This window comes from Sapajus apella, unplaced genomic scaffold (genome assembly GCF_009761245.1).
Source record: "Sapajus apella isolate SASKATOON/1434 unplaced genomic scaffold, GSC_monkey_1.0 scaffold6, whole genome shotgun sequence".
In the NCBI taxonomy this organism is placed as follows: domain Eukaryota; kingdom Metazoa; phylum Chordata; class Mammalia; order Primates; family Cebidae; genus Sapajus; species Sapajus apella.
In genome coordinates this window covers 60970150-60991932 of record NW_022436946.1, presented here as the reverse complement: position 1 = coordinate 60991932, position 21783 = coordinate 60970150, and the positions used below count along the sequence as shown (strand labels likewise).

Sequence of the window (21783 nt, the reverse complement as noted above, 5' to 3'; positions counted from 1 at the left end):
CTTTTTCAAGCCTCTAACACCTTGACAGGCAAACCTCAGAGCAAGGTCTGTTTTCCTCCTCCTTCAGAATTCCCCTCTAAGCAAGAAACATTTGCTGAATGCCTAGTGGGGGACTTCAACATTGTTAGCACTTGTTAGCAGCCTTCCAAAAATGTTTACAGGAATGGTAATGTTGGTAATATTACACCACTGGACTTATTACAAAGACAATTTTTTCAATGTTTGTTCATAAAGACCTGCCATATTGTTGATGTTAGAGTTGGTCATTCCTTACATTATGAGATTCCTAAAATGAAAGTAGCAGTAATAGATCTTGAGAGCTGGCAGGTCATTTTGTTCAGGTTATATATTAAGGACACGAGTCTTTGGAAAACTAGGAAAGTTGTCTATCGTTTTATGACTAAGAAATGGCAGATTTTTTTTCTCTCCAAACCCCATGCTTTTTTCTTTTTCTTTTTCTTCTTCGTTTTTTTTTTTTTTTTTTTTAATCACAACCATGCATGCCTCTCTCAGCCCCACATCTGCTTCAGAGATGTCAAACATTCCCTCCTCCCTATCCATATGCTGCCTTGGAGACTCAGCCCTACTCCTAACTTAAAACGGAGAGTACTACCTGCCATATGACTGTGCCCCACCAGTTTCGGTTACTGACCTAGGAGTAGACATCTGACTCAAGCGGGGTTGCTTGAATTTTCTCCCAGGAATTTGGAATAGGGACAAAGAGGCTGAGTCATTTAGCTGTGTGGAGCCAAGCTGCAAGGTCATGCCCATTGGCCTGCCACAGCAGGCTGAAACCTCATGCTAGCCACAGTGAAGGGAAGCTGAGAAACCATGAGTCAGCAGAAAAAGCCAGTCTACGAGCAAAAGAGCACAAAGATGGGGCAGATAGATGCCCAGAGTCAAGTAGAGAGGCCATGTACCTTGAAAGGCACAGGAGAGAGAGAGAGAGAAATAAAATCTGCATAATCCCCTTCTTGGTCCTATAATGCCCAGCAGCTGTATCTCCAGCACTGGCTTATTGTGACCCCATAATAACCTCTGCCTTTCAGTCAACCCTCTTTTTATTTGAGCTAAGTGGAATTCTGTTCCTTGCATGCAAATTCTTCCTAAGACACTTCACAATTCATATTGAATATATTTTAGGGCGGAAAGACTGTTCTGCTCTTTATGACGATTATGGAAATTGAGGTTTATCTCAAGACCCGCAACAGGCTGAGCAGCTTTCTGCATTCTCGCCACTAATTATCCAGACTCCGGAGACTGAGCTTTCAAGGTGAGTGGTTTTCAGAGCTTCAGATGGGAGCCAGCCCCATTTGAGGTCTTTCCCCAAGGATATCTTAGAGATATTCAGTTCAGGAAGAGAGATCTTATTGTAGAATGTAGCTGCCACCTTGGGAACATATGTCAGGACTTCCTAAAGTCTTTTTGCTTAAAATTTCCAAGAAAATGTGGAGCCTGATTTCTTATAAAGCCACTTTTCCTTTAAAAGTACTTGCAGAATCTCTACAGGCCCAAGGTGTCTGTGAAGAGCTCAGGTACTATTTCTGTGCTAATCTCTATAGAATAAAAGAAAGAACTCATTTAAAAAATTCCACTTGTCTTTCTCAAATTATTAGAACTAATCCTAGAATGAAATGATGGAGAAATGGTTGAGTAAATTAGAGTCCATCAGCTGGTGGAATACTATGCAAGTGTTAAAAGGGATAACTAACAAGATTAAACAACATGGAAAGACGTTTTTGATTCAATGAATGAGGAAAAAGGTAGAATACAAAATTGTAAGTATCAACCATGTGAAAATGGGTTTACAGAAGGACATTTTTCTTGGTAGTCTTTAACAAGGTAATTGAGGTAGCCACAACCAACTCACAGATCTTGGTATGTAAGGTAAAATCGATTGAACATTTCTGCCTTAGATAATTTTGGCTAAGGTAATGTCACTGTCCTAGTTCAGTCCCAGAATTTCTTCCTATATTGGTCTGATTCTGTGCCTTGTGCTGATCTACTTTTGTGCTGGTCCATAGCACTCCCAACTGATGGGACCTACTGATGATAGAGGGACCACAGTCCCTCCATCTGTGGTTAATCTGGTATGGAGATCTTTTGCTTGGCACCACAAAGATTTTAAGAACTATATTTAAATTGCTTTAATTTTTTTTTCCTGCCTACTCTTTTCCAAATCTGTGTCAAGGTGGAGATGTGACTGTCTTCCAGTATGCTAATAACGTCTGTAAATTTTCTGGGAAAACCTGCCAAAGCTAAGGTGAGAGGGAGAGACCTTGAATCTCTCCTTGCATTTGGTGGGAAAAAAAAAAAAAATCATAGATTGAGTGCTTCCTGCAAGACTTTCTTTTGTTACAGAAAAATCCTTTTATGGTTGTTTTCTGTTCCAATCATGAACAGAAGTCTCCTTGTAAACACTGGCCTCATGCTGCTTTGCAAGGGTTTGCCAGCCTGATCATTTTATGCCTGTCCTAGTAGGCACTTTTTTATGTTTGTGGCTTCTTATCATCTCTTAAAAGCCCTTCCCATATCAAGGGAATTTCTACATTTTGAGTTCTGTTTTTCAAGGTAAAACTAGAACTCTCTATTCTAGTCTTATCTGTGGCCAAGGTGCAAGGATGTGACCTAGTTTCTGTAATCAAATGTAGCCATGCAAGACTGAATGCAGAAAAAAAAAAACCATGAGAAAGCAGGTGTCATGCAGAATCTGTTTTGTAGTGAAGCTATGGGGCTTGCCAGTGGCACAGAAATGGCCCAGCCCCAGTGTTGGTATCCCCAGCAGAGGGTCAGTGCAGGCGCTGTGCCAACGCCAGTGGCACTCCCTTCTGTAACAGTCCAGCAGTGTAATTTGGATATAACTTCCTGCCAAGTAGCTCAGAACATGATTCTCTGGCCCTTTCAGACAATCTATGTGATATCTAATACCTTTTAATACTTTTTTAAATTAATTAATTAATTTTTCAAGATGGAGTCCCACTCTGTCACCCAGGTTGGAGTGCAGTGGTGCAGTCGCAGCTCACTGCAACCTCTGCCTCCCAGGTTCAAGTGATTCTCATACCTTAGCCTACCAAGTAACTGGGACTACAGGCATGAGCCACCACACCCAGTTAATTTTTTTTTTTTTTTTTTGAGACAGAGTCTTGCTTTGTTGCCCAGGCTGGAGTACAGTGGCGCGATCTTGGCTCACTACAACCTCCGCCTCCTGGATTCAAGCAATCCTCCCACCTCAGTCTCCCAAGTAGCTGGGATTACAGGCACCCGCTATCATACCTGGCTAATTTCTGTATTTTTGTAGAGATGGGTTTTTGCCATGTTGACCAGGCTGGTCTCGGACCCCTGACCTCAGGTGATCTGCCTGCCTCGGCCTCCCAAAGTGCTGAAATTACAGGCGTGAGCCACCGTGGCTGGCCCGTTTTATTTTCAAACTAGCAAGAGTGGATTCTGTTGTTTCCAACCAAAAATCTTGAACAATATACCTACACTCATGATTTTATATTAGGCTAAAGGACTTAAAAGTCATTTATTGGCCAGGTACGGCCAAATCAAGTCATGCAAATTGATATCTACAAATAGATATCACTGGCTGTACCTAGTCATCATTCAAGCCAGTCAGAACAGTTTGGGATCAAGCTGGTGGACTTCTGAAGCATTATTTTTATTTTTTAATATTGCACAGTTGTTGTTATAGTGGTATTTTTCAACAGCTAGGAAAGTATGGCCTAAAACAGTCAATTTGTCCTGTAAAATGTATGCTGACACAGTGTGCCTTTGCCAGAATTCTTTCTTACACGTCTTCTTCCCCTCCACCCCAGAATATTTGTCTATTAACAGAATACAGGAGCTTCTTTGGCAGGTAGATTTAGAATGTCAGCACAAGCATTGAGTCTCAGGAAAATGGAACAAATCAGGAAATTTCTCAGCAGTACCACTGCCAGATTTCTCTGGGGCCTTGTACCAGTGTTTATTTTAATGACTTCAATCAGGATATTTTCCTCACCTTAACCAAGAAGCTCAAGATTTTAGAGATCAGCAGAGGATTCAATGTATTTTAGGCTTGCTTTGCAGAATTATTGGGTGGAGTTTTTCTGTGTGTAAATGGAGCAGTAAAAATCCCTTTTTACCACTACTTTCCACCCCAGCTTTGTCATTTGGCATCTGTCCACCTGAATTTATTTTAACAATTCCAGCTTATGGTTCATAAAAGATCATAAAGCAATATTATGTCCACAGATTGAGTTCTGCATATAGCATTTAAAAATCTCTTCTCTAGAAAAATTACAAAAAAATGCCTTAGAATTCTGTAGGTACAAGATTTTCTTTTTTTTTTTTTGGTTTGGTTTTATGATGTCTTTTGGAAACATGGTTTGCCCCTTGTATAGTGAACCCTTGTACATTTTTTGAAATTCATCAAAGGACAAAGAAAGGAAAACCTAATGAATGTGACAAAGGTACCCGGCAATGTTTTGAGGGAGAGATTTCACAAGCTGCCGAGGTGGCCCAAAAGAATTTACAGGGAAGGCAGGTTAAACCCTTTAAGTTTGATTCCAAGTTAAAGATGCATTCTGGGAACTTTGACAGTTGAAAAAGTATCTGAGGATCTCAGTTTACTCCTCCTATCTCTGGCTGAAACTTAGATGAGAAAAGAGACAAATCTCTAGGATGTGGTAGGAAGGCAAGCTACATAAGGAGGAAGAGCAGGAGATGTGGAGGAGAAATGTGACTCAGGATGTACTTGGAAGACAACTGGCTTTCAGGGAGTTGATTCCTTCATCAGTACCTGTTTTCATCACTGTCGCAGTGTCTACTCATTCTTGCATTTTCTCACAACCAGTTTTACAAAACATCCAGAGGGAAGTGACACAGCATGCCTTTGCCAGGATACCTTCATACACATTTCTTCCCCTAAACCCTAGAGTTTCATATACATAAAAACATGGAACTAGGCACCATGTTTTTATATATATGAAATCGATTGTCAGATCATTTAGCAGTGGTTATGTTGAAAGTGGAGAGTGAGGAGAGATCCAAGATGGCTGATCACTAGCAGCTCGGGATTGTAGCTCCCAGTGAAAGTGCAGAGAACGAGAGGATGCCACACTTTCAGATGAATTTTTGTTGCTCACGCACCAGAAGATTCCCAGCAGAGGAGCCCCACGGGTTGCCAACGTGACTCTTGTGGCCGGCGAGGCAGTTTTGCCGCTGCCTTGGTGTGGCAGTTCTTGGTGCAGAGTCAGAAAAGCACCATCAATCATAATGCCGCTGTTTTGGCTGGCGCAGTGGTTGCTCAGATTTTAGCGCTGGGAAGCAACAAGTTGGACGTCCACTCAGAAACCCAATTATAAAGACGGTAATTATAAAGACCACAGATGGATAAATTTATAACGAAGGGAAGAAAACAGCCTAAAAAGGCTGAGAATACCCAAAATCAGAACGCCTCTCCCTCTACAGGGGATCACAGTTCCTCATCAGCAATGGAACAAGACCTGATGGAGAACGAGTGTGTTCCATTAACAGAAGCAGGCTTCAAAAGGTGGATGATAAGAAACTTCTGGAAATTAAAAGAACTTGTTTTAACCCAATGCAAAGAAACTAAGAACTTTGAAAAAAGGTTTGATGAAATGTTAACAAGAATACACAATTTAGAGAGGAATAGAAGTGAATTAATGGAGCTGAAAAACACAACACGAGAACTTTGCGAACTATGCACAAGTTTTAACAGCCGAATCGATCAAGCAGAAGAAAAGATATCAGAAGTTGAAGACCAACTTAATGAAATAAAACAAAAAGACAAGATTAGAGAAAAAAGGATAAAAAGGAACGAGCAAAGTCTCCAAGAAATATGGGACTATGTGAAAAGACCTAATCTGCACTTGATAGGTGTACCTGAATGTGACGAAGAAAATCAATCCAAGCTGGAAAATACGCTTCAGGATATTATTCAGGAAAACTTTCCCAACCTAGCAAGGCAGGACAATATTCAACTCCAGGTAATACAGAGAACACCACAAAGATATTCCTCAAGAAAACCAACCTCAAGGCATATAATCGCCAGATTCATCAGGGTTGAAATGAAGGAGAAAATACTGAGGGTAGCCAGAGAGAAAGGTCAGGTTACCCATAAAGGGAAGCCTATCAGACTCACAGCAGAAACCCTACAAGCTAGAAGAGAGTGGGGGCCAATATTCAACATCCTTAAAGAAAAGAACTTTCAACCCAGAATTTTACATCCAGCCAAACTAAGCTTCATAAGAGAAGGAAAAATAAAATCTTTTGTGAACAAGCAAGCACTCAGAGATTTCATCACCACCAGGCCTGCTTTACAAGAGCTTCTGAAAGAACCACTACACATAGAAAAAACTCACATATATTATTATTAATTCTAAATTTAAATCGACTAAATCCCCCAATCCAAAGACAGAGACAGGCAAAAAAAGCCAAAACCCATCGGTATGCTGCATCCAGACCCATCTCACATGCAAGGATACACAAAGACTCAAAACAAAGGGATGGCGAAAGATTTACCAACCAAATGGAGAGCAAAAATAAATAAATAAATAAAAAGCAGGAGTTGCTTTAAAGCAACAAAGATCAAAAGAAGCAAAGAAGGATATTACATAATGATGAAAGGATCAATGCAACAAGAAGAGCTAAAGATCCTAAATATATATGCACCCAATACAGGAATACCCAGATACATAAGACTTATAAAGAGACTTAGACTCCCACACAATAATAGTGGGAGACTTCAACATCAATATTAGACAGATCGATGAGACAGAAAGTTAACAATGATATCTAGGATTTGAACTCAGATCCGGAACAAATAAACTTAATTAACATTTATAGAACTCTCCACTTTAAATACACAAAATATACACTCTTATCAGTACCACATCACATCTGTTTACAGGTTTAAATGAAATATTGGTTGGCTGCTTGTTAGTTATTTTCTTCCCTCATTTTTTTTCATGTCTCTATTATTAAGCACAATTATAGGCATACCCATTTTTAGACTGCATTCTACCCCGGGCAATAAAGCAACACCCCTGTTTTCTCTCCCTCTTCCTCTTTCTCTTTCTTCCTCCCCTTCATTCTTTTTTTTTTAATTCTTTTTTTCCTTTCTTTCTTTCTTCTTTTTTTTTAGAAAAAAAGAAAAGATCTGTGGAAAAAAAAGGAAAGTGGAGAGTGAAAAAAAGAGGTAGTGAGGGAAAAAGATATTAACTCTATCCAATCGTCTTTGTAAGATACAAGAAGTCTCATGGTACAGGTATAGTCAATGTGAAACCTTAAAAATGCATTAATTATAAAGCTCAAGCAGTTCTGAGATAAGATGATTTTGGTTTATGGACATAAAATAAATTTGAGTCTGGAGAATATTAAAGAATTTTCCCAGATATTGTGCTTTCTTTTTCATTTTTCTCATTTGAATCAATAGAGTATAAGGATAAAATACAAAATGTATGGAAAGACTAAAACTTTCCTGTGTCCTCCCGACTATAAAAAGGTGAGTGAATCATTTGCTTAAAGACCAACCCAGTCATTTTATCCCCTGCGTCCTTGAATGAGAAGCCTGGGCTGGGCACCCCTCCAGCTGGTAAGAGGATCTTGGAGTCGCATGATTGAAGGGGGAAGTCTGAACCTGCAGCTCTCTCCTTCTCCTCTCTCTGGTTTCTGGTAGGCTTTGTGCACAGAGACCATCCTCTGCCACGATTCTGCACACAAATTTCCAGTGCAGGTCCCCTTTGCCCCATTACTGTTCCCATCAGAGCCCTCAGCCTGTGTGGAGATGTCTGTAAGGACAGGCGGTTCTGGCTCAGTGTCTCGTTATGACACAAAGAAACAGGATCTTTAGGCTTCCTGGAAATGGTTCATACAGTTGGGTGGGCTCTGAGATCAAGGCGTCTGTGTGATTCCTGGAAACAGATGCAGAGTAGGCATCCCTAGCCTGGGCCAGGTGCCTCAAATGGTAAGATTTTAGGACAGGAACTGTGTGCTGTGGTTCTTGAGAAGAACCAGGAGAGTGAGAAAGGTTGCAGTGGTGCACACCAACACCTCCACCAGGGAAATACATGAATGTGCCTGTCCTTAAGACACGGCTTAGCTGGGCTACTCACACAAAAGAAGTTCAACAGCATGGGTAGTGGAAATCAGACAAGCAGCTCTGCATGACAGGCTTGCCATCAGAAGCTGCAAAAGTCCTAATCACTTTCCCCACAAAGAAGATATGGACATACTTTTTTGTTTGTTTGTTTGTTTTTAACTTTTTTTCTTCTTCAAATTATTTCTTTTTTGAGATAGGGTCTTGCTCTGTGGCCCAGGGTGGAGTGCAGTGGTGCAATCATGGCTCACGGCGGCCTTGACCTCCTGGGCTCAGGTGATCCTCCCACCTCAGTCTCCTGAGTGGCTGGGACTACAAGTGTGTGCCACCGTGGCCAGCTAATTTTTTTTTTATTATTATTTTTTAGTAGTAACGAAATTTTGCCATGTTGCCTAGGCTGGTCTCAAACTCCTGGGCTCAAGTGATCCGCCCACCTCGACCTCCCAAACTGCTGGGATTATAGGTGTGAGCCACCATGCCTTTTCTTTTCTGCCTTTCTTTTCCTTTTTTTTTTTTTTTTTTAGACAGGGTCTTACTCTGTCACCCAGGCTAGAGTGCAGTGGCATGATGTCAGCTCACTGTCGCCTCAACTTCCTGGGTCTACATGATCCTCCCACCTCAGCCTCTCATCATCTAGGACCATAGGTGTGTGCCACCATGCCCAGCTATTTTTTAAAAATTTTTTGTAGTGACAGGGGTCTCCTTATGTTGCCCAGGTTGGTCTCACACTCCTGAGCTCAAGCGATCCTCCCTCTTTGGCCTCCCAAAGTGCTAAGATTTCAGGGGTAAGCCCACTGCACCTGGTCGAAGGCCTTTCTACTTCAGATTTCCATTATGGTAACTGTGAAATCAGAAAGGAATTGAAATGAAGAAAACTCTGTGGATTCCTTGGTGAAGTAAACCAATTTGGGCTAGAGAGAGGTGAACAGCCAATGTCACAGTAGGAACAATATTTCCTGTATCCTCTTCTGAATCATTGCGTAACAGGCTTCTGACATGTAGAAAGCCCTGAAGAAACTTAGTAGGGAAGGAAATGAATGAGCCAACTGCATTGGCTCAGTGCCTGAGGAACACCCTACTTCAAGGATAAAATTGCACCTTCTGTGCCAACAGTTCAGGCAAGGGAACCTAGACAAATAATGCTTGGAATTCAACGGAAGAACAAGCCAGAAGAGGTCTAGGCATTTTAAAAAATGACTTCTAAGATTGCTCTTTTGCTTGGCTTGTTTGCTTGCTTGCTTTAGTTCGGGTGATGAGAACAGAGAGTAAATAACCCACCTCCTTATTCTAAGTAGCATCTGTTTAAATGACATAGAGGGACGTCATCCAGGTAAAAGGGTGTGGAACCGTGCTACCTCATACTTCCCTCCTGGCTAAATGAAAAGCCAAGGGCTGCTATAAAAAGTAATTTGTGTCCAGCTCTTCGGGGAGGGAAGTATTCTCATATTGAAAATGTCACACTCCAAATTTTAACCTAGTGCTGTTTCCTGCTCTTGCTCATAAAGTGATTCACATGACTTTCAGTAGCTTTAGTTTCTTCAGAATGGAAGAAGAAGCAACCAGTGATCACCTGATAGAATTACATGACATGGTTTATTTTGGAGAAAAGAGAAGTCAGAATGAGGATCATTTATTTCATCAGCTTCATAATCACAAAAGTTACTCAGGCTAAAAATGATCTTTAGTCACTCTGCCTTTTAAGCATCCCAGACTGGCTTCCAAAGTCTCATGCTTAAATTTGTGTGTGTGTGTGAAAGCTACTTTTAACTGAAAATTCAGGCCAGGTGTGGTGTCTCATGCCTGTAATTCCAGCACTTTGGGATGCCAAGGTGGGCAGATTACCTGAGGTTGGGAGTTCAAGACCAGCCTGACCAACACGGAAAAACCCCATCTCTACTAAAAATACAAAATTAGCCAGGCATGGTGGTGCATGCCTGTAATACCAGCTACTTGGAAGCCTGAGGCAGGAGAATCGCTTGAACCCAGGAGGTAGAAGTTGTGGTGAGCCAAGATCATGCCATTGCACTCCAGCCTGCGCAACAAGAGTAAAACTCTGTCTCAAAAAAAAAAAAATCAGCTAGGCACAGTGGCTCACAATACTTTGGGAGGCTGTGGCAGGAGGATCACTTGAGGCCAGGAGTTCAAGACCACCCTGGGCAACATAGCAAGATCTCATCTCTACAAAAAATCTAAAAACATCTCTACAGGAAATTTAAAAAATTAGCTGGGTGTCGTGATGTGAGCCTGCAGTCCCAGCTACTTGGGAGGCTGAGATGCAAGGATTGCTTGAGCCTAGGAGTTCAAGGTTGTAGTGAGCTACATTTGTGCCACTGCATTCCAGCCTGGGTGACAGAGCAAGACCTTATCTTTAAAATAAAAATAAATATGACCAGGTGCAGTAGCTCATGCCTGTAATCCCAGCACTTTGGGAGGCCGAGGCGGGTGGATTGTTTGAGGCCAAGAGTTCATGACCTGCCTGGCCAATATGGTGAAAGCCCATTTCTACAAAAAATACAAAACTTATCAGGGTATGCTGGCATGTGCCTGTAGTCTCAGCTACTTGGGAGTCTGAGGCAGGAGAATCGCTTGAAACTGGAGAGGCAGAGTTTGCAGTGAGCCGAGATCATGCCACTACACTCTAGCCGGGGCAACAGAGCAAGAATCTGTCTCAAAAATAAAATAAAATAAAATAAAATAATAAAATTATTCCTTCTGCCCTTACTTCTGTGTCACTTTTCTCCTCATTTAATTATTTCCATTATTCAATAATAGAACTAGGATAGCACAAGGAGGGGGGTCTCCTGAATCAGTCAAAATCTGGGAGTGAGAGGGAACTGGAAGACCCTCTTACTCCAGTTTTTGGCTGTAATCAAGAAACCAGCATTTATCCAAATTCAGTCAGTCTGGGTGTGCGTTACAACCAGACTGAGGTAATGATGAACACTAGTGTGGTGGTTTGACAAAGAAGAACAAGGATCAAGCATTTCAGGATCTGACAGGAGGACACTTGATCTGGTAAGATAGCTAATACTCAGGAGCTTGCTGTGTGGGCACTACTCTAATCATTTTACATATATCAACTCATTTAACCTTCACAACAATACAATCAGGCATTTACCATTATCATCGCCACTCTGCAGATGAGGAAACCGAGGCACAAACTGGTGCTTTTGACAGACACAGAGATGCACTATCCAGATCCTCACTTTCCAGATCCTCCTTCAAAGGCTTTATTACCAGTTTCCTCAGCCAGGGTGGCCACTGTCTCAGTTTACTCAGGAGTCTTCTGGTTTTAGCACCGAACATTCCTTGCCCCAGGAAACCCTCAGTCACGTACAAACCAGGATGGTTGGTTGCTTTAGCCCAGTCCTGCTTCCTTCCCATTCCTTCCATAGATGTTGATTCCTAATAAATATCTTGTACCCTAGTTATAGTTGATGGACATTCCCACATCAGACTATGTGTTTTTTGGGGTTTTGCTTTTGTTTTTTGAAATGGGTCTCACTTTTGTCACCCAGGCTGGAGTGCAGTGGCGCAATCACTGCTCACTGCAATCTCTGCCTCCTGAGCTCAGTGATCCTCCCGCCTCAGCCTCCCAAGTAGCTGGGACTGCAGGCGCCTGCCATCACACCCAGCTAGTTTTTGTATTATTTGTAGAGATGTGGTTTCGCCATGTTGCCCAGGCTTGTCTCAAACTCCTGAGCTCAAGCATTTCACCCTCAATGGCCTCCCAAAGTGCTGGTATTACAGGCATGAGCCACTGTGCCCAGCCCCAGACTGTGTGCTCCTAATCTCAAACCCTCACTCTTCCTGTAAGTAAGTGTTCTGGAACTGGAAAGGGGTACTCAATAGAAGTCCAGACAGGTTCTCCAGGCTCTATAGCCCCGATGAAATATTCTCAATGATAATGACAGTAGCTCACATTTGCTCAGTGTGCTAGGAGATGAGCTAAGTACTTTAAGTGTTTTGCCTGTGAAGGAGGTTCTCTTTTTTTTGTGGGGGGACAGGGTCTCACTTTGTCAATCAAACTGGAGTGCAATGGTGCGATCTCGGCTCACTGCAACCTCTGCCTCCCAGGTACAAGTGATTCTCCTGCCTCAACCTCTCAAGCAGCTGAGATTACAGGTGCCCGCCACGACACCTGCCTAATTTTTGTATTTTTAGTAGAGACAGGGTTTCACCATGGCCTCCACTCCTGACCTCAAGCCATCTGCCATTGGTCAGGCTGATCTTGAACTCCTGACCTCAAGCTATCTGCCCACCTCAGCCTCCCGAAGCGCTGGGATTACAGGCGTGAGCCACTGTGCCCAGCCTAGGAGGTTCTATCAATATTCTTATTTTACAAGTGAGAAGGCTGAGACTTAGAGAGTTTACTTGCGTAAGAGGAAGTCTCAGAATTTTAACCTATGCACTCTGCCCCTAGACTCCAAATTAGAGACACAGATAAGGCTGAATAGCTTAATATTTTTTTTGTATTTTTTGGAGGAGAGTTGTAGATGGGTTCAAGGTAGGTCAGGGAAGGTGTAAAAAGATCCCGGTAAAACGTCAAGAGGCTACAGTCCAAATTGTCAAAAGGAGAGTTTAAAAACATGACATTAAATATTCAGTTGTAAGTTGTTTATATTGCAATAAACTTCTATCGTTCTCTCCATCTTCTCAAATCTTCTCAAGCCTTGAGGAAACTCTGACATAGCAGGGCCTCACATTTAGTGTGTGAGTGTAAACCACAAAGAGATTGCCTGAGCAGAGTATAGGAATCAGCAGAGGCAAGAAATCAGTTAAAACAGCCCTCTTCAAATTCCCCTCACTCTCACCCACCCCCAGCCTGGACGAGATTATTGGACTTTCCACAGCCTGGAAAGGGATGTGAGCCAAATTTATCTATGTCTTTAGGGATAGGGAAATTCCAGATGATAAGTGAAAAGTACATGCATGATAAGGAGCTTATTAAGATAAATAAAAAATGATAATGGTAGCTATCTCTATGAGAAGGAAGTAAGAAAATGGCTAATTTGCATTTGTCTTTTTGTGCTTTTCCTAGACTTTCAAAATTTGTACAACAAATACATTATCTTTGTAGCCTGAGAAGAGAACAGTAGATTATCAAAAAATTATCAAAATGATCAATGTCTATTTCTCTTTTGTTCCAATTATACAGACTCTTCTGTCTCTTGGATGTACCCAGTCACTAAAAAGAAACAGACAAAATAAACACACATGTAAACTATGCCGTTGATTCATATATGTACAGATATTTCATATAGTTATAGAAAAAATGGCCTACATATCAAGTGAGAACTCATTACCTTAGTGATAAAGTACACAAAATATTTTGGGTCAATATCATGAGACTAGGAAGAACAAAGTGTCTTTAAGATTTAAAGTCAATCCTTCAGACTTTGATCAGGCCAAGGCTGAGACTGGTAAGACCAAGTTTTAGTTTTGACTTGCTTCTTGACTCATGTAATTTTGAGTGGGCAAGCAATTTCCTGTCTTCAGCTTTCCTATTTTCAAAGTGACCAATATTACTTGCAAATAGATTCTTTAAAAAGTTTAGTGGTCTCAGGATTAAAGTTTCTCTTTAAAAGGAGAGTTACAATTATGACATATTTCAGTGTTACTGATCAAACAAATGACCACCAATGTTCAGACCAAAAAACAGAAACAAGACTGGGTGCAGTTGCTCACGTCTGTAATCCCAGCACTTTGGAAGGCCAAAGTGGGAGGATCATCTGAGGTCAGGATTTCAAGACCAGCCTGGCCAACATGGCAAAACCTCATCTTTATTAAAAACACAAAAATTAGCCACGCATGATGGCACGCCTGTAATGACAGCTACTTGGGAGGCTGAGGCAGGAGAATTGCTTGAACCTGGGAGGTGGAGGTTGCAGTGAGCTGAAATCATGCCACACACTCCAGCCTGGGTGACAGAGTGAGGGTCCATCTCAGAAAAAAAAAAAGAGAAACAAATATTATGAACAAATTTTTATGTTTCATTTAAATAACACAGGTCCTAGTACTTGATGAAAAGGCTAATTTAAAACATGAATGTTTCCCTCCTATTCATCAGAAATATTTGATAAGAAATAAAATCATAGTTTATTGTCTTTGCATAGCTCATATACTTTGTAGGTACAAAGGGATGAAATATACATGATTTCATATCTTGGAAATATCACTTTGACTTGTTATTTCCACACCTGGGCAGGGTGTGGTGTGAAAATGAATACTCTCTGTTCTTTAGTAAAATGAACAAACACTGAGTAAAGGTATGGAAAGTTTAAAATGTCATTATAAAGAGAAAGAAGATTCTGTAAGCCTTTAGCTCTGAGTCCTCTTGACTAACAAGTCGAAATGTATTATTTCTCTCATCCTTGATGTTAGTGTGAAGCTAGCTACTAGCTTCTCCCTTTCTTCTGCTGAGATGGTGTTTATGGCCAAGGGACTGATTCTATTTCTGATTCTTAGCCACTGGGCAAGATTTACTACTTGGCCTCAACTTATGAATGAACATATTTCTTTTTTTTTTCACCCTCACCTGAACATATTTCAATATAGTGATCTTAAGATTTCTTTATTGTTAGTAAGGACTTAAAAGTCATAAGGATATAATGTTATTAGTGATAAATTTTATTTATTTTTTTTTTTTGGTACTAGAACTGCCAGTTAAAGATTTTATTTTTTTATTTTTATTTTTTATTTTTATATTTTTGAGACAGAATCTGTCTCTGTGGCTCAGGCTGGAGTGCAGTGGTGCAATATCAGCTCACTACAACCTCTACTTCCCGAGTTCAAGTGATTCTTGTGCCTCAGCCTCCTGAGTAGCTGGGATTACAGGCATGCACCACCACCCCCAACTAATTTTTGCATTTTTAGTAGAGACAGGTTTTCACCATGTTGGCCAGGCTGGTCTCCAACTCCTGGCCTCAAGCAATCAGCCTACCTAAGCCTCCCAAAGTGCTGGGATTACAGGCATGAGCCACCACCCCTGGTTCAGTTAAAGATTTTAGAACAAGATTTGTAACTATCCTAACTACACATGTATGACATTTACCTACTGCAATGACAGCAATCACATTTCTTTTTAACTAGTGGGTAAAACATGAAATTAAAAGGAAAATGTACTATTTCAAGTTTTTCCTATGATCATTTAAAAACTGGCTTCTCTGGTTTAGATCCCAGTTTGGAAAACTAGACATTAAAGACATTTTGGAGATAATTGGGAGAAAATTTGAACATGGACTGAATGTTAGGTGATATTAAGGGGTTAATATTAATTTTGTTCAGTGAAATAATCTTATTTTAGGTATAAAGGAAAATGTTCTTATGTTTTAATGACATATGCTCAAGTATTTATAGGTGGGGTATTACTATATCTCCAATTTGTGATGACAAAAGATCACTCTTTAGATGGCTTGCCATTCAGTCTCAAAAGGAAAAACACAACTTTACAGGGTGAAACCTGGGCGTTACTACCTAAGCCCAGTGACCAATTTTGGCACCAACAAAAGAGAGACACTAAATTGTGTACCTCTTGACATACATACATATATACATATGATACATGTGAGTTACAAACATATATACATATGTATGTAGTACAGCCTTGTATCTGCAAAGTATTGCTGCCAAGATGCTAAATCTACATTTTTTTTTTTTTTTTTTTTTTGCGACAGGGTCTTGCTCTGTGCCCAGGTTGGAGTGCAGTGGTGTGATCTCAGCTCACTGCAACTCCACCTCCCGGATTGAAGATTCTCCTGACTCAGCCTCCACAGTAGCTGGGATTACAGGGACCCACCACCACTCCTGGCTAATTTTTATATTTTTAGTAGAGATGGGATTTCGCAATGTTGGCCGGGCTGGTCTCGAACTCCTGACCTTAGGTGATCTGCCTGCCTTGGCCTCCCAAAATGCTGGGTTTACAGGTGTGAGCCACCATGCCTGGCCATTTAATATACATTTAATCTTGTCTATTATAAGTATATTCTGGCTCACAGGTAATACAGAGGTATAAGGAATATGTTAACCAATACCGCGAGGAAACAATCACACAAATCTAGAAGTTGAAATACTCTACAAAGTGGCTGGGTGCGGTGGCTCACGCCTGTAATTCCAGCACTTTGGGAGGCCGAGGCAGGTGGATTGCTTGAGGCCAAGAGTTCAAGACCACCCTGGCGAAATGGTAAAACCCTATCTCTACTACAAATACAAAAAAAATATTAGCCGGTGGGGTGGGGAGTTGGGGAGAGAAAACATGGGAAGAAATGCCAGTTATAGGTGATGGGGAGGAAGGCAGCACATCACACTGCCATGTGTGTACCTATGCAACAATCTTGCATGTTCCTCACTTGTACCCCAAAACGTAAAATGCAATAAAAAAAAATTGAAAAAAAAATATTAGCCAGGCATGGTGGCGCACGCCTGTGATCCCAGCTACTTGGGAAACTGAGACATGAGAATCGCTTGAATCTGGGTGGCAGAGGTTCCGGTGAGCGGAGATCGTGCCACTGCACTCTAGCCTGGAAGTCAGAGCAAGACCTTGAGAGAGGAAGGAAGGAAGGAAGGAAGGAGGGAGGGAGGGAGAAAGGGAAGGAAGGAAGGAAGGAAGGAAGGAAGGAAGGAAGGAAGGAAGGAGGGTAGATTCTATAAGGCAACTGGTCCAGACTTCTTGATAAGTCAGTTATGTAAAGAAAGAATGATAGGGAAAAAGGACTGCTTTAGGTTAAAAGAGATTTGCGATCCAACAAAATGCAAGTTGTATTCCTTGTTCAGTTCCTGGTATGAACAAACCAGATATAAAAGAAATTTGGATTAGCCAGGCTTGGTAGCTCATGCCTGTAGCATCAGGAGGCTGAGGCACAAGAATCGCTTAAACCCGAGAGAGGGAGGTTGCAGTGAGCTGAGATTGCACCACTGCACTCAGCCTGGGCAACAGAGCAAGACTCTGTCTCAAAAAAAAGAAACTTGGGGGGAAACAGAATTATAGACAATAATTGAAATTATTAAAATTTTCATAAGTATGATAATAGTACTGTGTTACATAGGAGAATGTTCTTATTTATTGGAGATGGTGTTTGCTGTACTATTCCTTCTATTTTTCAATATATTTTAAATATTTCATCATTAAAAAGTTTTCTGGGAATGGAATGGAGGCCGGGAAAGGAGATGCTTTGATAGGAGCAGGATGGGATATTTTCATTGCCTTCTGTTACATGACCAATGAGTTACTGTTCAAGACATGAAAGATGATTTCATCAAATAATATAAAATATAAAGTTACCAAAAAAATTGAACAATGTGTTTAAAATTTGTTGTAGAATTTCATTTCATTTGCTTCTCTCAGAGATGGGATCACACAAATAGTCATGTTTTGTTTTCGTTTTTTGTTGTTGTTGAGATGGAGTTTCACTCTTGTTGCCCAGGCTGGAGTGCAGCGGCACAATCTCTGCTCACTCCGCCTCCCAGGTTCAAGGAATTGTCATGCCCCAGGCTCCAGAGTAGCTGGGATTATAGGTGTACGCTACCAAGCCTGGCTAATTTTTGTTTTTTTAGTAAAGACAGGGTTTCATCTTGTTGGTCAGGCTTGTCTCAAACTCCTGACCTCAGGTGATCTGCCTGCCTCAGCCTCCCAAAGTGCTGGGATTACAGGCATGAGCCACTGTGCCCAGCTGACAGTCTTAAAACAGCTATACGTGGGTGACAAATAGTCTTAAAACGAAAATTCCTGGCCGGGCGTGGCGACACATGCCTGTAATCCCAGCACTTTGGGATGCCACGGCGGGCAGATCACCTGAGGTCAGGAGTTTGAAACCAGCTGGCCAACATGGTGAAACCTTGTCTCTACTAAATATACAAAAATTAGCCAAACATAGTGGCGGGTGCCTATCGTCTCAGCTACTCGGGAGGCTGAGGCAGGAGAATCGCTGCTTGAACCCGCGGGTAGAGATTGCAGTGAGTCAAGATCGGTCCACTGCACTCTAGCCTGGGCAACAAGAGGGAAGTTTCATCTAAAAACAAAACAAAAAAGCTGGAATACCTAATACAAATGTTTTACTACACAGGAGGAAGGGGAAGATAGCCGAAATCAATGTTTTGTGAACACTTACCGCATGCTGGGCACCATGCCACGTGTTGGAGATACTGCAGTAAACAAGCAGCCCCTGCATAGGTGAATATACTGTCTGGAGTGGAAGACAGACAAAAACATGCAAACAGACAAATACCATCAATAACATGACTTTGGAGAGTAATTCCTCTGATGAAAGAAACAAATAAGCACTACGGAAAAGAACAACAATTGTGACGGTCAGAAAAGGGGTCTCCTTGAAGGCACATGCGGGCTGTGTCTTATAATAGAAGCAGGAGTCAGCCGGAGGGAAGGTAAAGAGAAGAGCTGCCTAAGCAGAAGCAGCTGTGTGCACAGACCTCCTAGCAGGGGAAACGGAATGAGGAAAACCAATGCGACTCAGGTGTAGTGAGCAAGGAGGACTGTGACGCACGTGAACTAGAGAAGCGGCTTTTGGGTCACGGCAAAAAATTAATTTTCTTCCCCCGAAGTGCAGTGAGTAGCCATATTCCACAATATTCTTTTTTTTCCTTTTCCTTTTCCTTTGTAGAGATGGGGTGTCACTATGGTGCCCAGGCCTATTTTGAATTCCTGGCCTCAAATGATTCTCCTGCCTTGGCCTCACAAAGTGCTGGAATTACAGGCATGAGCCACTGCACCTGGCCAGTGATATTAATTGAAGGAAATTCCACTTGTAAGAATACTTAGGGCATTTGCTAACACACTAAAAGCTTAAGAGTTACAAATACATGTATTACACTCCTTCGTTCTCAACCACTCACTGGCACCCTTTCAGTTCTTCTATTTGGATGCCTCCCACCTGCCAATATGGCAAACTGATACTCATCTGGGGTATTAGGAACCTATTGTTGCATGACAAATTATTCCAAAAGGTAGTGATCTAAGCCAACGATAAGCATTTATGACCTCACAGTTTCCAGGGGTTGGGAATTCTGAGTCGCTTAGCTGCATGCATCTGGTTCATGGTCTCACAGGCAGTTGCAGTCAAGACGTTGGCTGAGGCTGCAGTCATCCAAAGACCTGACTGGGCCTGGAGAAGCCACTTCCAAGATGGCTCACCCACATGTCTGCTGTGGGCAGGAGGACTTACTTTCTTGCCATGTGGTCTTCTTCATAGATCTGCTTGAGTGTCCTCATGACAGGGCAGCTGACTTCCTTCACAGTGAGTGATCCAAAGAAGGAAGTAAACGAAATCGTAATGCTGCTGATAACGTCGTCTTCGAAGTACACGGTCACTGCTGCCATGTTCTATTAGTGTCACGAGGAGACAGCACATAGAAGTTGACACCGGGCATGGTGGCTCATGCCTGTAATCCCAGCACTTTGGGAGGCTAAGGCGGGCAGATCACCTGAGATCAGGAGTTCGAGACCAGCCTGGACCACATGGTGAAACCCCATCTCTACTAAAAATACAACACTTAGCTGAACATGGTGATGGGTGCCTATAATCCCAGCTACTCGGGAGGCTGAGTGTCGTAAGTCCAGTTCACACTCGAAGGGGGGTTAAGTTCTATCTCTTTTTTTGTATTTTTTCTTTTTTTTGAGACAGAGTCTTGCTCTGTCTCCCAGGCTAGAGTGCAATGGCATGGTCTTGGCTCACTGCAACTTCCGCCTACCGGGTTCAAGTGATTCTCCTGCCTCAGCCTCCCAAGTAGCTGGGATTACAGGCGCATACCACCACACCCAGGTAATTTTTGTATCTTTAGTAGAGATGGGGTTTCACCAGGTTGACCAGGCTGGCCTTGAACTCCTGACCCCAGGTGATCTACCTGCCTCATCCTCCAAAAGTACTAGGATTACAAGAGTGAGCTACCGAGCTCGGCAAATTCCACCTCTTGAAAGGAGAAGTATCTAAAAATTGTGAACATGTTATAACTACCACATTTGGTGACCCAGCTCAAATGTCATCTTCTATGTGAAGCCTTTCTTGTTTTCCTCAGCAGACCTAATCATTCTCTTCTCTCTGTTGCCACAGCATGTCATTTCTATTCCTTATAGCTCTTGTATTGTTAACTGTAATCAATTGATTTACATGCCTGTCTTTCTCACTAGCATGGAAGATCCTTCAGGCCAAGAGAATGTGTCTTATTAATGATTTGTATCCTAATGTATCACTACTGTCCGCTCATTACTGAAATCCTAGGAACACTATGAAATACTACCTTCCACCACTCCTGAGACAGGTTTTTAAAAAACCCCTTCACACTTAGTGCTTTTCATGCTTTTTCATATTCCTGATGTATTCTCCTTCTCCCTTCTGAACTAGAAGACCACTTCAAAAATAAGGCTGTATTGGTTATCATTTAAAAAAAAAATCCTTATGATGCCAAAGGCAATGCCCTGTGTTACGGTAATGAATAGCTTTTTAAACGAATTAAATAAGAGAGGGCCCTTTGGAGTTAAAAAATTTTTTTAACTTTTAAAATAATCAGAATATCTAATGGCTATCTCTGTTCTATGTAAATCCTAACAAGAAAAAATAACCTCAGTTCATAATGCATAAAACATGCAACATTGAAAAACAAAAGACCTCTGCTGCACAGGGGTCTTCTGTTCTGTTTTGTTTGCTTTCTTATTGTTGGGAGAAGAGACGGCTAACAAGGAAGCTTTCTTTAGCATTCAGTGAAAAGAGCATCAAGAAATCTTGTTTTCATTTTCTCTTGGAAAATGAGAAGCCACATTCCCTCCCATGGTTACAAAGTATCATCCTGTCCTTGGTTTTAGTTTCTGGAATGTTCTCAGTTCAGGTTGCTTTTATTCAGGTGGAATGTTCTCAATTCAGGTGGCTAGATTCAGCTGGAGGCCTGGATGGCCTTGGTTCTGATAAACAGAAATCTTGGGAGATTGTTAGAAATCTTCTGGGGCAGATTTCTTTGGTTTTGGGACAAGGTTTGACCAGCCCTGAACCTGTGACAGGCCTGGGAGGGGCAGAGGAAGAAGTGAGCAGAGCCTGGAACCGTCCACACCTCTGCCACCTCACACACTGACTAGGAAGTTCTTTCTGATGATGGTCCCTCATTAAAGAGTCAAGATTACTGCACATTAAAATTTTAAAAAGGCAATGGAAGAGCTTCCAGCAAAATAGCCTGTATTGATGGCAGGTACGACGATCACTTTCTTTTTCCTTTTTTTTTTTTTTTTTTTTGAGGCAGAGTCTTGCTCTGTTGCCCAGGCTGGAGTGCAGTGGTACGACCTCGCCTTACCACAACCTCTGCTTTCCAGGTTCAAGCGATTCTCCTGCCTTAGCCTCCTGAGTAGCTGGGACTACAGGTACCCACCACCATGTCCGGCTAATTTTTTTTTTTTTTTAGTAGAGATGGGGTTTCACTATGTTGGCCAGGCTTGTCTCAAACTCCTGACCTTGTGATCCGCCCACCTCGGCCTCCCAAAGTACTGGGATTACAGGCATGAGCCACCACACCCGGCCAGAGAGTCACTTTCTTCCCAAAAGGAGAAAGTGGATGTAGACCAACTCCTCTCCTTTCTTTTTCTGATCTGTAAAGGCAGAACTGCCTGTACAGGACAAAAATACCTGATTTTACTGGACAGTCTTCCCTTCCTTCCCTCCTTCCTTCCTTCCTTCCTTCCTTCCTTC

General features: G+C 41.9%; 1 long non-coding RNA gene across 2 annotated transcripts in view; it reads left to right on the top strand.

The window, feature by feature from the left end:
- Window positions 1–451: 451 nt before the first annotated feature.
- LOC116549608 overlaps window positions 452–21783 on the top strand; it is a 26822-nt gene continuing 5490 nt past the window's right edge. Inside the window, exons 1-2 of one of the 2 annotated variants that reach the window (XR_004267963.1) lie at window positions 452–2263; window positions 4417–4525. This is a non-coding gene — a long non-coding RNA (uncharacterized LOC116549608). Of the gene's footprint in view, window positions 2264–4416; window positions 5020–21783 lie in introns of those variants that run through there. The other variant, XR_004267964.1, reaches the window with a different exon arrangement.